Source organism: Macrobrachium nipponense, chromosome 12, assembly GCF_015104395.2.
Source record: "Macrobrachium nipponense isolate FS-2020 chromosome 12, ASM1510439v2, whole genome shotgun sequence".
Lineage (NCBI taxonomy): Eukaryota > Metazoa > Arthropoda > Malacostraca > Decapoda > Palaemonidae > Macrobrachium > Macrobrachium nipponense.
In genome coordinates this window covers 65,027,556-65,041,460 of record NC_087205.1, presented here as the reverse complement: position 1 = coordinate 65,041,460, position 13,905 = coordinate 65,027,556, and the positions used below count along the sequence as shown (strand labels likewise).

General features: G+C 41.3%; 1 protein-coding gene across 3 annotated transcripts in view; it reads right to left on the bottom strand.

The window, feature by feature from the left end:
- LOC135224558 (uncharacterized) overlaps positions 1-13,546 on the bottom strand; it is a 156,455-nt gene extending 142,909 nt beyond the window's left edge. For 2 of the 3 annotated variants that reach the window (XM_064263660.1, XM_064263661.1), the window contains exon 1: positions 13,439-13,546. The gene's annotated coding sequence lies outside the window, so the exon portion shown is untranslated. The remainder of the gene's footprint in view (positions 1-13,438) is intronic. The other variant, XM_064263662.1, reaches the window with a different exon arrangement.
- Between the last annotated feature and the right edge of the window lie 359 nt (positions 13,547-13,905).

The window sequence follows — 13,905 nt, the reverse complement described above, 5'->3', positions numbered from 1 at the left end:
TTTTACGAAGAGCTCACATGCTTATTTTAGTTCGTATGGGGCTTTCATATATCACATTATGTTGACGAAACTTCAGTCTTTTAAATGGTATGCTTAGAGTTGCAATTGTATTCTTGTTTCACCAATTAAATATCGAGTGAATAAGACCCGTCCACCGTGATGAGGTTTGGCCTGCCGTGGTGTTCTACCCTATATATAGGGTAGATCATCACAGCAGGCCACGCAGGCCAGCTACCATCAATGCAAGCCACCCTCCGAAAAAGTACATTATAACGCTTCCTGACACCCGAGATGGGCATCAGTCGCGACTTGTTGTTGGTGAGAACGGAGCTAAAGACCTCTACTCTCCTTTCGAAGTAAGTATTTTCTCCAAAGTTAGAAATTAAAGGCCAAATTTTAAGATTTAAACAGAGGGTACTGAAAACGGTCTCAAACGTAGTGCAAATCTCACCAAAACGCGTTCAACATTTTTACTTACTCGAGGTATTTAGAAGATTGACGCCCTCTCGATGTTTACGGAGTAGCTTGTGTCAATAACTAACCATTTCCTGTGATAAATCCGCACACCACTTGTACCCACAGACTCTGGAGCACTTTTATCACAACAATCGAAACACTATTTCTCATCAACAACAAGCCAGGCGTAAACAGCTGTTGGGGTAGAAGATGACGAGAAGCGTGCTCTTGGCTAATTTTTAAATAAGTAGTAAAACATCAATATTTTACATATTTATGATGATTAATTTGAAAATATTCGTTATTGAAAAAGTAACTCGACTCTGACTCAAATTTAAGTAATTATTTTTCTGAATTAGAACGTTCTTTCAAGTTCTGTATTATGACGTCACGACATCTTGACTTTCGTACCTATTGTAAATAATTGCTATACTCAACTGTCATTGCAGAACAGTTTACCAGTTATTCATGCAGATTGTTATCAGCTATACATGTAAGTTGTTATAATCGTAATGCGCATATATATCTTTATTATTTACTTTTTGGATATATGAAGATGTTTTACTGCTGGATTATCGCCGTAGTGTGACGCAATCGTTTTCGTCCATGGGCCTCTGTCTGTTTTCGCACCATAAGAAATTATGGGGCCGAATTTGCAATGACCAGAAAGTCGTTAAAAGAGGAAAGTTAGCATTGAGGGGCATATGTTTTGACTGAGAAAAATACAAATTTATTCAATAGCTAGCTTGTAAAAAAATACTTGGTTATAAAAATGATATTGTTATGATACAATAAAGTTTGTTCATACTTACCTGGCAGATATATATATAGCTGTATTTTCTGAAGTCCGACAGAATTTTAAAAACTTCCGACACACGCAGTGGTCGGCCAGGTGGTTAGTACCCATTCCCGCCGCTGGGAGGCGGGTATCAGGAACCATTCCCATTTTCTATTCATAATTTTTTATTTCCACTGTCCCCTGAGGGGAGGTGGGTGGGTACTTAATTATATATATCTGCCAGCCAGTAGTGAACAAACTTTATTGTATCATAACAATATCATTTTGTGCATGAAACTTACCTGTCAGATATATATATAGCTGAATCCCACCTTTGGAGGTGGGAAGGGACAGAATAGAAGGATTTTAGGAAACAAATGCATGCAGATGATTTACATCTTGGTTCCACCTGTTAGCATAGCTGGCTTCGTGGTTACTGCCACGTAAGTCTGCTTGTTGCTACTAGAGTTGCCAGCGAGGTAGAGACCTATATACTGGTGCACTCCAGATGATCTGTCAACAGGGGCGAGACCACGACGTGACTAGACCATATTGACCATACCATGAGGGCTAAGAAGTAAAATAAATATATATATATATATATATCACCACCTGACCAACCTAGCCAAAGTTAAGGTGTTTTAACTAAGGCTTAAGAGTTTAAGAAGTCGCCGTTGTCGGCGACTCATCAACTAAATTAAGAGCTCTTCCTAACCATTTTCTACAGGATAGGATGAGTGGTACTTCTTGCCCCCAAGATTGTGTCTGCAGACACGTATGGCCCTAGCGAGCAGCAGATCTATATGCCCATCTTCACATCTCGCAGGGAGTGTGAAGTGAACACAGAGTTGCTTCGCTAAAACATGGTACTCAGGATGTTACTGAGTGCCATGCTCTGTTGAAATGCTTCCGAGGCCGCGCCCTCACCTCGTGAGCATTTAGATAAAAAGATTTCAAATCTTTGTGCAAAAACACAATGAAGGAGCATTTTTTGAAAGACTCCTTAACACTAAAGCCAGGGTGTTCTTCGATATGGGCAAGTCTGGTCTTTTTTCGGAACACTGCAGATTGCCCGAATGACTTCGACTTTCTTGAGTTTTATGTAGATAAAACTTGAGAGACCCGACAGGGCACAGGACTCTCTCTGGCTCCTGCCCACTAACTTGTGCCATCCTTGCTTCCAAGCTCCTGGCCCAAGGACAAAACGGGTTTCCATTCTTAGGCCACAACGGAAGGCTTAGAGAGCACACCGCCTTGTCTTCTCTAAAGCCAAAACTTGTGACGATGGCTTAAAATTTCACTAACCCTCTTTGTCGTATCTAGGGTGGTTAGAAGAAGGCCTTCCTGATCCACATGCAACAAAAAGTTAACAGGTAGGAGAGGTTCGAATGCTTTAACATCAAGAACTTCAGACTACGTCTAAGTTCCATATTGAAAGCTTCGATCTGGACATGCACAGTCAGTCCGTCTGTACTAAAGTCAGGTGACCGACCAGTTGACCAGTCAGACGAATCAGGAGGACAGCAAGGCTGTACCCTGAAGACCATAAGGCACTATTCTTCGCTGAAGATGAGTGTCTGGACTGCCTGGGCGATTCAATCTAAGCAAACCTTGGGGTGTATCAAACGCAACCCAACGTCGTCAGCGAATCAACTCCTGACTCGAGCTTCTGTTGCCAGGAGAAAGGAGCGAGGAGCAAAAGGCGATTCAGTCCCGAAGGAAGAATGCCTGACAGTCCAACCTGGTCTCATGTTACACGATCATCGGGGGTGTATAAACGCAACTGACTTCGTCAACAAGAAACTCGAGGGCTACTATATGTCGCCTGAATCTCGCACGGAGTGGTCTGACTCCGAGAAAACAGGTGAGACAAAAAGTAGATGGTGTGAGCGAGTTTCGAGATTCCACAGAACTCAAAGATCGTGAAGGGCTTTGTTGTTTGACAGACGCAAATCTCTGAGCCCAAAGGCCGTCAACAACATATTTGCATATTCTTTAATAGTTGTGACTGCCAGCTTATCCCATTCTTCAGACGGAAAAGGAAGACGGTAATCTTATTCCTGTCAACCTCTCGATAGTCTGAACGTAGTCAGACTCAGAGCGGAGAGGTTATAGGTACCTTTCGAGTTAGAGTAGACCGACTCTCTCGGAAAAGGTCCTTGGAAAGTGAACTAGGAAGTATGTGACCTCTGTGAATCCAGGATTCTGAAGGCCAACATGGAGCGATCAGCGTCATTGTCGCTCCCTGTGACGTCATAAATCCTCTTATTACATTTCCTAAGCGATTGAAAAAGGGAAAAGAGACTAAACATCCATCCCCGTTCAATATCATAGGATGGCGTTTAATGGTACCGATCCCGGATCGAGAATAAGGGAGCAGAGAAGAAGCCGCCTCTTCGTCCTCAACATATCGAAGAGAAGAATGAAAGGGCGTCCCTAAAGTCTACACAACTCTCAACTTTGTACTTCTAAAGAAAGATTCCACTCGGAAGTGAATAGTTGCTGCCGTCGATCGAGACGATTCGTACGGACTTTTGCAATCCTTTAACGAACCTGTAGAGGATCGTTACATTTTACGCCTGTTGTTATAATAGGCTCTTTCTCGTAAACTCGAACAAGGACCGAGAGAAGATACTTCTTAAGATATGAGAGAGCTGTGGAATATCAGAGTTGATCTGGACCACTGGTTCCCAAAAACTCGTTTAATCGGGGGAACTGGAGGGACTACCGAATCGCTTTTACTTCTTTCAGATTAAGATCCAGGACATCTGAAACCCTATCCGAGATGTCCGGCACCTTCTTTCTATCACCTCAGGTGATAGACGCACTGAGAGATGTTCAGATCATTGCTAGATCTTTGAATAATATTTGTTTCCCGGTAGGAAAAAAAACTGTGGTCTGAATTGCAGTCTATTCGAAACAAACTTCTTCAGGAAGGAAATGGTCCCCAGCAAGCTCATCCATTCCCTCCCCCGAGTTATGCTTACTTCCCTAAATAAGGCTGCGCTTTGCCTAAGCAGGAGAGCAAATAAAAAGTGCAATGTTGCGGTAGACTCGTAGTTCCATACCGTGCGGTAACGAGCACCGAAAGGATAAGAGATAAATCTGTTGAAACATAGTAAGGCAAAACGAATGCAACGTTCATTCTTTCACGTAAGAAATCCCCTCAATCTTAGGCTAAAGTCCGTGATTGTAGGACAGAGATAGAGTTAGTCAGTCAATCCCGCAGGAGAGACGTAACCGTCAGCACAGAGATACGGTTAGTCAGTCAATCCCGCAGGAGAGAGAGACGTAACCTACCGCGCATGACAGCGCACGATCTGTTACTGAATACTGGCTCGGTTGGACTGGAGGACAGACAGCGTGACAGCAGCAGCAAGCAGCTTACGAACGTCGTCTCTTAACTTTATGTCTGGGTTGCCAGCTACCCTATTCTACGAAGAAATAGATCCGTTATTTTTTGAGCAGAAAGACTCTCAAGCTCGGTCATATTTTCAACGGCCCGAAACAGAAAACGCTAAATATATAGATGCGTTTGTGTCGTCAGAACACTACCATACAACGGTAAAAGATAAATCGGAAACTCCTGTTAGGCTGCAGGGAGTAACGATTAAATGTCCTTAAAAAAGACAATAGACCTCTCGGTTGCCATCCGAAGAGGTAACTACAGCAAGCGTATATGACTTGAACCAACCAGAAGTAAAATAACGCAAGGCAAAAAATGAAATTATATCACAAAGTTTGTTCCTACTTACCTGGCAGACATATATATAGCTGAATTCGGAAATACAGCTACATACATATCTGACAGGCAAGTTTCATGAACAAAACTTAAGAGAATCGAAGCAGTCGAAGCAGTCAGCTCAAGCTTCTTATGTTATTGGACATAAGCGTTCATTGACGTAGTCTACAAGTCTATTTCTTTGGTCGAGTCTGCGAATGACGAATGAGAGCTCTTCCGAATCTTGTCAATAAGAGCTTATTCGCTTACGCAATATCAAGTTAATGAGATGTTTGTCATGAGAACTAACCCATTTACGGGACAAAGAGATGTTTTGTCAAAGAGGGGAAATTACCCATTACTGACAAAACGAAAGTATATTGTCAATGGGGGAAAGTCACTGAATTGACAACACGTAATCCAGGGAGTGGAGCATTTAATTTTCCGATTCCCGTCTCAAACAAGAGGAAGGGGCAAGAATCCTGTTAAGAGACTGGGCTTACGGCAAGTAGGACGACGATGTTCAATTCGGCAGCGTAGTCCCGACTAGAAAACTAACAAAATACTATCATCTGAAAAACCCTTTCAGATGGGCTAAAAAGCTTGGAAAATTATCCTGGGAAGAGGAAGAAACTCTCCAACCAGCTTCCTCTCCCGTATCACAACTAATGCCTGCTAAAGCTTAAAATTATTGCAGTATGGCAAAAGGAAGTCCTGTCTTGCGCTTTCCTGAAGAGCGTCCTTTTGATGAGTGCCTTTGCAAGAATCCTACTGTTTGCAGGTGAGGTAGAAGGTATCACCGAAGGTAGGGGTAAAAAAAAATTCTTTAGGCCCAAATCTGAAACAAGAGCTTGAAGAGTTCAACAGAAACGTTCAGCCAGGCGACACACCTGGCGTGCGCTGGTGCACGCTCGGCGTCCACTGGCGCGCGCTCGGCGTCCACTGGAGCGCGCTCGGCGTCCACTGGAGCGCGCTCGGCGTCCACTGGCGCGCGCGGAGCGCGCTTGGCGTGCACCCGCGCGCGCCTGGAGTCCATCCGAGCGTCCCAGGCGTCCGCTCTCAAAAGCTTCCTGCTACTATGACTTCTTTTACGTATTTCTCGGTGGAAAGACGGACAAGTTCAGGCGACGTTCGCCTTCTTACTTCTCACTGAAACGCATAACACGAGAGAGAGAGAGGACGTTGAAGCGTCCTCTTCTATAAAGCTTCTATTTAGAGGGCGCGAGTCCTTCCGAAAGCTCCCAACCCCCCTGCACGGAGGGACGCTTCGGAGGACGAGAAGCAAACTTTCAGGATTCGTGCACGCGCACGCACTTTGGCAGTCTGGGGATTTTCATCAGAAACTGCCGAAGGCACGCCAGATCGGTGGGGGTTCCTTGTAACCCTCCTTAGGCTTTCGACATGCTCCCTCCCCGGGTCCTGGGAGTCAAGCAGAGGTCCCGGCCTAGAGGCGAAACGAGGCCGATCTGACGCACCCTCCACTACACAAGGGGTATCACTGCACTTCTGCACTTCACTTTTACTCTCTAAAGCAAGCACTTTCGATTCTAAGTTACGAATCGAAAGAGTATAAGAGAAAGGGCAATTCCTCTACAGACACTGCTTAGGGCCCGAAGGCAATACTGCAGGGTTAGGAGTAACAATTACAGAAGTAGCACTTCACAGCAATGAAGAAGAGCGAGCACCTCTCGTAGACATATTCATAGCCCGTAGGCCATACTACAGGGTTAGGCAAAATAAAGTCTACAGGAAGGTTAGCAGTTCCACCTACCCTGACTTTTGTTACTGATTAATTGCCGTACATACGAATCATACGTCTTCCTTACGGAATTTAGACATGTTTACTGATTAATTGCGTACATACGAATCATACGTCTTCCTTACGGAATAGACAGTCACACTCCTTACATGACAAATCTCAACAAAGAGGAAGACCCATACCCCTCGTACATACCAAGTGCGGATCTACCGAAGCTTTCGGTAGCCACACCCTATCTTTGCAGACAACCCCGTCTGAAACTAGCCTAACTAGATTCAGATATTTTAAGCAAAAATGAATCAAATTCAAATCAATTTAAGATAGCGTATGCCTAGCCACAAATCCAAGTAAATAAATCAAAAGACAATTAGGATACTTAGCGGCAATGAAGTTTCCAAAATCCTAAGACGGAGGTACTGAAAACAGGTGTTTTCAGCACCGGCGACAGAAAAATTATGAATAGAAAATGAATGGTTCCTGATACCCGCCTCCCAGCGGCGGGAATGGGTACTAACCACCTGGCCGACCACTGCGTGTGTCGGAAGTTTTTTAAAATTCTGTCGGACTTCAGAAAATACAGCTATATATATATTCTGACAGGTAAGTTTCATGAACAAAACTTGATTGACAACTAAGCAGCATGTCTACTATGGGTTTCAGAGACAGTGCAAGCACGTTTTTGGGCAATACCTATTTCTGCAACGAACACTCTTAACAGAACGAGATTTTGCTATAGTGCATTACACCCAGTGCCTTAATTTATAAGGGTATCGTGAATCACTAATCGTAAAGAATAACGACACTTTGTCCTTGTACCAAGAGACAAAAACTCCATTATGCAGAAATGGATACGAACACGCGTATAAAGCTCCACCTACCCTCTCCCCAACCCCCCCCCCCCACCCCTCCCCCTCCACCACCATCCCTTTTCTTCTTCGTTCCTCCGCCTTCCTTCTCTCTCTCTCTCTCTCTCTCTCTCTCTCTCTCTCCTCTCTCTCTCTCTCTCTCTCTGTCTGTTGCCATTCGGTATGTGTTGACCCTCCAAACCTGGGTATAAGACTACACACAAAACGTTGAAATTGGTGAAATTAGGCTATGTATTGGAAGTATATATACATAAATATTAAAGCAATTTTATCATTATTGCATTACTATGACAACTAGATTCATGGAAACAGTTTATAACCTGTTAGCGTCACCCACGTAATAATACGTTTACCTCGATCTACTCGGTAGCGCCTTCAACGGGATATTACGTTCAAGACTTTAACTGTGCTTGTCAAGCAGTCAGCCCCGTAATAATACGTTACTCGTATAGAAAGTGTAGGAACATCATTTGGTAACACTCTCAGCACATGGGAAACTTACTTCCAGCCTGGCAACTCTTTCCTGGTGGTCGCTTATGCTAGAAAACTGCCTGTCCCTGTTGGTTTTCTTTCAATACGCTTCGGGGCTTTATCGAGACAAATTGGATTTTTTTGCGTCTTTCACAATGAATGTCCCAAAGAGGAGGCATATTTCTTCAGGTGAGATCAATCAAATACTAGATGAGGAGTATGATATTGATAACCTATTTTGATGATGAGAGCTCTAGTTCTGAATCCTCCAGTGATGATACAAACTTTTCTTCCAATTGCGGGAGTGAAGATGACTTTTCTTTGCCAAGTGACTGGACTCCGAGAGAGAGAGAGAGAGAGAGAGAGAGAGAGAGAGAGAGAGAGAGAGAATTTCCTACAGTTAATTACAGTATGAATAACAGCATAAAAATCAATATTAACTTTGAAAAACTATCATCAGTGCTATGATCGCTGATTACAAAAAAAGCGTGACGGTACGTTAGCAGCGAGCTCATCGGGGCGGACGCTTAACAGGATAATAATGGAACGGCGTATGTGTGAAGCCTCCACTAATGTGGCAACGATGATTTTGCCATTCTTAGCATGCAAACATTAAAGGTTACATTTATTTCTGGCATACGATTATTAAAGAAATTCAAAATACTAATAAAGACTGAAATCAATGAAAAGTGCTAGCAAAAACAAAAAAGCAAAAAAAAAAAACGTATTCGTTCCTCTATGGTTTTCGGCAGCCAGATGTACGAAAACGTTAGAAACATTTGATTTTATCTACTTTAGAAATATCCGTAATTTTTCGGGGTAAATTTCGGTTGCAAAAAACAAAAAAAGGGATTAATAATCATGAATTAAATCAAAATTTTTAAATAACAAAGTAAATTTAAACTAAATAACGAGTAAAGTAAACAGTTTAGGGAATAAAACTTTGCAGTTTCGTCGTCTGTCGTCGTCTGCTGTTTGTAATTGTGTTTATGGCGCGCGCGCTTAGAAACCAGGAACAGCAACGGGTTTAAAGTGCAATGTGGAGTGAACTGAGACCAAAATGTGTATAATAACAATCAAATAAGCACTGTGGAGTTTCAGTTGTGATGGCAGTAAGGATAAAAACCGCCGATTACAAGGTAAGAATGAATTCAGTTCCAACCATAACCCCGGGAATAACAAGTTTCATACTTTCACTAATATAGGCAACAAAATGTTGTTTTATTGTGCTGATTACAACTGCAATCTTGAGTAAGATCAATAAACGTTACATACATACGCTAACATTGTTCAAATGAGTGCTGGGAAGGCTGGGGAAAGATGGTGGCCGTCACTGATGAGAACCGTCCATGAAAAACGTAGCCGCCATATTGGATTTCAAAACTGCCTTGAAAACATATTTTACGAAGAGCTCACATGCTTATTTTAGTTCGTATGGGGCTTTCATATATCACAATATGTTGACGAAACTTCAGTCTTTTAAATGGTATGCTTAGAGTTGCAATTGTATTCATGTTTCACCAATTAAATATCGAGTGAATAAGACCCGTCTACCGTGATGAGGGTTGGCCTGTTGTGATGTTTCCCCCTATATCTGACAGGTAAGTTTCATGAACAAACTTAAAATTTGGCCTTACCTAGGGGGAAACATCAGTACAGGCCAACCCTCATCACGGTAGACGGGTCTTATTCACTCGATATTTAATTGGTGAAACATGAATACAATTGCAACTCTAAGCATACCATTTAAAAGACTGAAGTTTCGTCAACATATTGTGATATATGAAAGCCCCATACGAACTAAAATAAGCATGTGAGCTCTTCGTAAAATATGTTTTCAAGGCAGTTTTGAAATCCAATATGGCGGCTACGTTTTTCATGGACGGTTCTCATCAGTGACGGACACCATCTTTCCCCAGCCTTCCCAGCACTCATTTGAACAATGTTAGCGTATGTATGTAACGTTTATTGATCTTACTCAAGATTGCAGTTGTAATCAGCACAATAAAACAACATTTTGTTGCCTATATTAGTGAAAGTATGAAACTTGTTATTCCCGGGGTTATGGTTGGAACTGAATTCATTCTTACCTTGTAATCGGCGGTTTTTATCCTTACTGCCATCACAACTGAAACTCCACAGTGCTTATTTGATTGTTATTATACACATTTTGGTCTCAGTTCACTCCACATTGCACTTTAAACCCGTTGCTGTTCCTGGTTTCTAAGCGCGCGCGCCATAAACACAATTACAAACAGCAGACGACGACAGACGACGAAACTGCAAAGTTTTATTCCCTAAACTGTTTACTTTACTCGTTATTTAGTTTAAATTTACATTGTTATTTAAAAATTTTGATTTAATTCATGTATATTATCCCTTTTTTGCAACCAAATTACCCCGAAAAATTACAGATATTTCTAACATAGATAAAATCAAATGTTTCTAACGTTTTCGTACATCTGGCTGCGAAAAAACCATAGAGGAACGAATCACGGAAAAGTGCATAGAGGAAAGACTACGTTTTTTTTTTTTTTTGCTTTTTTGTTTTTGCTAGCACTTTTCATTGATTTCAGTCTTTATTAGTATTTTGAATTTCTTAAATAATCGTATGCCAGAAATAAATGTAACCTTTAATGTTTGCATGCTTTAATGTTTGCATGCTAAGAATGGCAAAATCATCGTTGCCACATTAGTGGAGGCTTCACACATACGCCGTTCCATTATTATAAACTGTTTCCATGAATTCTAGTTGTCATAGTAATGCAATAATGATAAAATTGCTTTAATATTTATGTATATATACTTCCAATACATAGCCTAATTTCACCAATTTCAACGTTTTGTTTATAGTCTTATACCCAGTGGAGGGTAAGCACATACCGATTGGCCACAGTGAATGTCCCTTCCTATTCCGTCCTCTCTCTCTCTCTCTCTCTCTCTCTCTCTCTCTCTCTCATTTTTTAAATTTTACATACCTATGTCCTGCTTAACTATTTTGCGAGCACTAGTAGATGCACCTACATTCATCATTACGACTGAATTAAAAACTTGAAAGTATTTAATTAATGCTATACAAGTATGAAATATATTTTCTTGTTCATTTTTCGAATTACGATAAAAGAAACAGAGAGAGAGAGAGAGAGAGAGAGAGAGAGAGAGAGAGAGAGAGAGAGAGAGAGAGAGAGTTGAGTGGATCAGTGTATAAATATATCGGTCAATGGGCAGGTAACAACCGAGTGAATCGTTAGATATATCCACCAATGTAAACTACTATTATTAGATAGATAGATGGAAAAATCATAGAAAATAAGTTTAAACTGCAACAACTTTCAGAGAGAGAGAAGGGAAGGTGAAGGAAGGAAGAAGGACAGGGGTGGCGGTGGAGGTGGGGGGAGAGGGTAGGTGGAGCTGTTTACTGGTGTGTTCCTATCCATTTCTGGATAATGGAGTTTTGGTCTATTAGTACAAGGACAAGTGTAGTTATTCTTTACGATTAGTGATTCACGATACCCTTATAAATTACGGCACTGGGGGTAATGCACTAAAGAAAAATCTCGCTCTGTTACGAGTGTTCGTTACAGAAATAGGTATTGCCCAAAAACGTGCTTGCACTGTCTCTGAAACCCATAGTAGACATGCTGCTTAGTTGTCAATCAAGTTTTTATAACCAAGTATTTTTTTACAAGCTAGCTATTGAATAAATTTGTATTTTTCTCAGTCAAAACATATGCCCCTCAATGCTAACTTTCCTCTTTTTAACGACTTTCTGGTCATTGCAAATTCGGCCCCATAATTTCTTATGGTGCGAAAACAGACAGAGGCCCATGGACCGAAAACGATTGCGTCACACTACGGCGATAATCCAGCAGTAAAACATCTTCATATATCCAAAAAGTAAATAATAAAGATATATATGCGCATTACGATTATAACAATTACATGTATAGCTGATAACAATCTGCACGAATAACTGGTAAACTGTTCTGCAATGACAGTTGAGTATAGCAATTATTTACAATAGGTACGAAAGTCAAGATGTCGTGACGTCATAATACAGAACTTGAAAGAACGTTCTAATTCAGAAAAATAATTACTTAAATTTGAGTCAGAGTCGAGTTACTTTTTCAATAACGAATATTTTCAATTAATCATCATAAATATGTAAAATATTGATGTTTTACTACTTATTTAAAAATTAGCCAAGAGCACGCTTCTCGTCATCTTCTACCCCAACAGCTGTTTACGCCTGGCTTGTTGTTGATGAGAAATCGTGTTTCGATTGTTGTGATAAAAGTGCTCCAGCGTCTGTGGGTACAAGTGGTGTGCGGATTTATCACAGGAAATGGTTAGTTTATTGACACAAGCTACTCCGTAAACATCGAGATGGCGTCAATCTTCTAAATACCTCGAGTTGTAAGTAAAAATGTTTGAACGCGTTTTGGTGAGATTTGCACTACGTTTGAGACCGTTTTCAGTACCCTCTGTTTAAATCTGTTTAAATCTTAAAATTTGGCCTTAATTTCTAACTTTGGGGAAAATACTTACTTCGAAAGGAGAGTAGAGGTCTTTAGCTCCGTTTCTCACCAACAACAAGTCGCGACTGATGCCCATCTCGGGTGTCAGGACGCGTTATAATGTACTTTTTCGGAGGGTGGCTTGCATTGATGGTAGCTGGCCTGCGTGGCCTGCTGTGATGATCTACCCTAATTTCTAACTTTGGAGAAAATACTTACTTCGATAGGGGAGTAGGTCTTTAGCTCCATTTCTCGCCAACAACAAGTCGCACCTGATGCCCATCTCCAGTGTCAAGACATGTTATAATGTACTTTTTTTGGGGTTGTACACATTGATTGTACATGGTCCACCCCTGTACCATACAGTTTTTTCCCCTAGGTAGGGGGTCCAGGGAGGTCAAAGCCCCCAAACCCACCGCCAGGCTAGCGAAAGGCGTCCAAAGTTAGGTTAGCTAAGTAAAAGTGGCGCCTGGCCTTCTTCAAATCAAAAGCGCAGTCTAAACATGCAGTACCCAAGATACCTACCTAGCCTACTAGGCTAGTTAGCTTAAATCACCGTAGCCTAGTTTGCTCATCAAGCTGACGCCTACGTAGTAACCCTAATTAAAACGGAATACAGCAAACCCATCACATGCACCTAGGTATAACCATTAAAATCAAAGATCATCAATGACCGCATTGTTTTGCGGTTTGAAAAAAACTGGGTCACTGGGAGGATTTATGACAGCACCTGAGGGACAAACAAAATCCAACTTACCTACTAGTACTCGAGGTCTAATCAAATCAAACCTCAAGCCAAATCACTTCACATCAATTAGTATCCATTCTCTAAATGAACGTAAATGTGTGCAAATAATAAGTAAAACTGACCTGTATTCGTTACTTCGTTGATAAGGCAGACAAAGGTTACGGACTTTGGTATGAGTCACTGGTGTTTACACTTTCGCTGACACCACCCTGCCACCTATTGGCGGTGCGCGGAACTAACAACACCAGTACCAATTTTATTTAGGTAAGTAATATATTCAAATACTATGATACGAGTACCAGAGTATTTGGCAGGTATTGTTTAATATTTGAGATGGAGCAAGGCTGGAAACTAATAGCTACTGACTTGCAATTTTCTGTCAGTTTTCTGATTTGCTTTTTATGTACAAAATTCTTTTTGTTTTGTTTTGCTTTTTTTTTCCCTGACAGTGGGATCTGAACGATTCCAACACCCGTTTCAACATTGAATCATCATTTACTTATTATCATGTTATTCATCATCTTATTTGTAGCAAAATCAGTTTTATACTGTGAAGATGACGTTCGCAATACTCTTAAACGTTGCACAG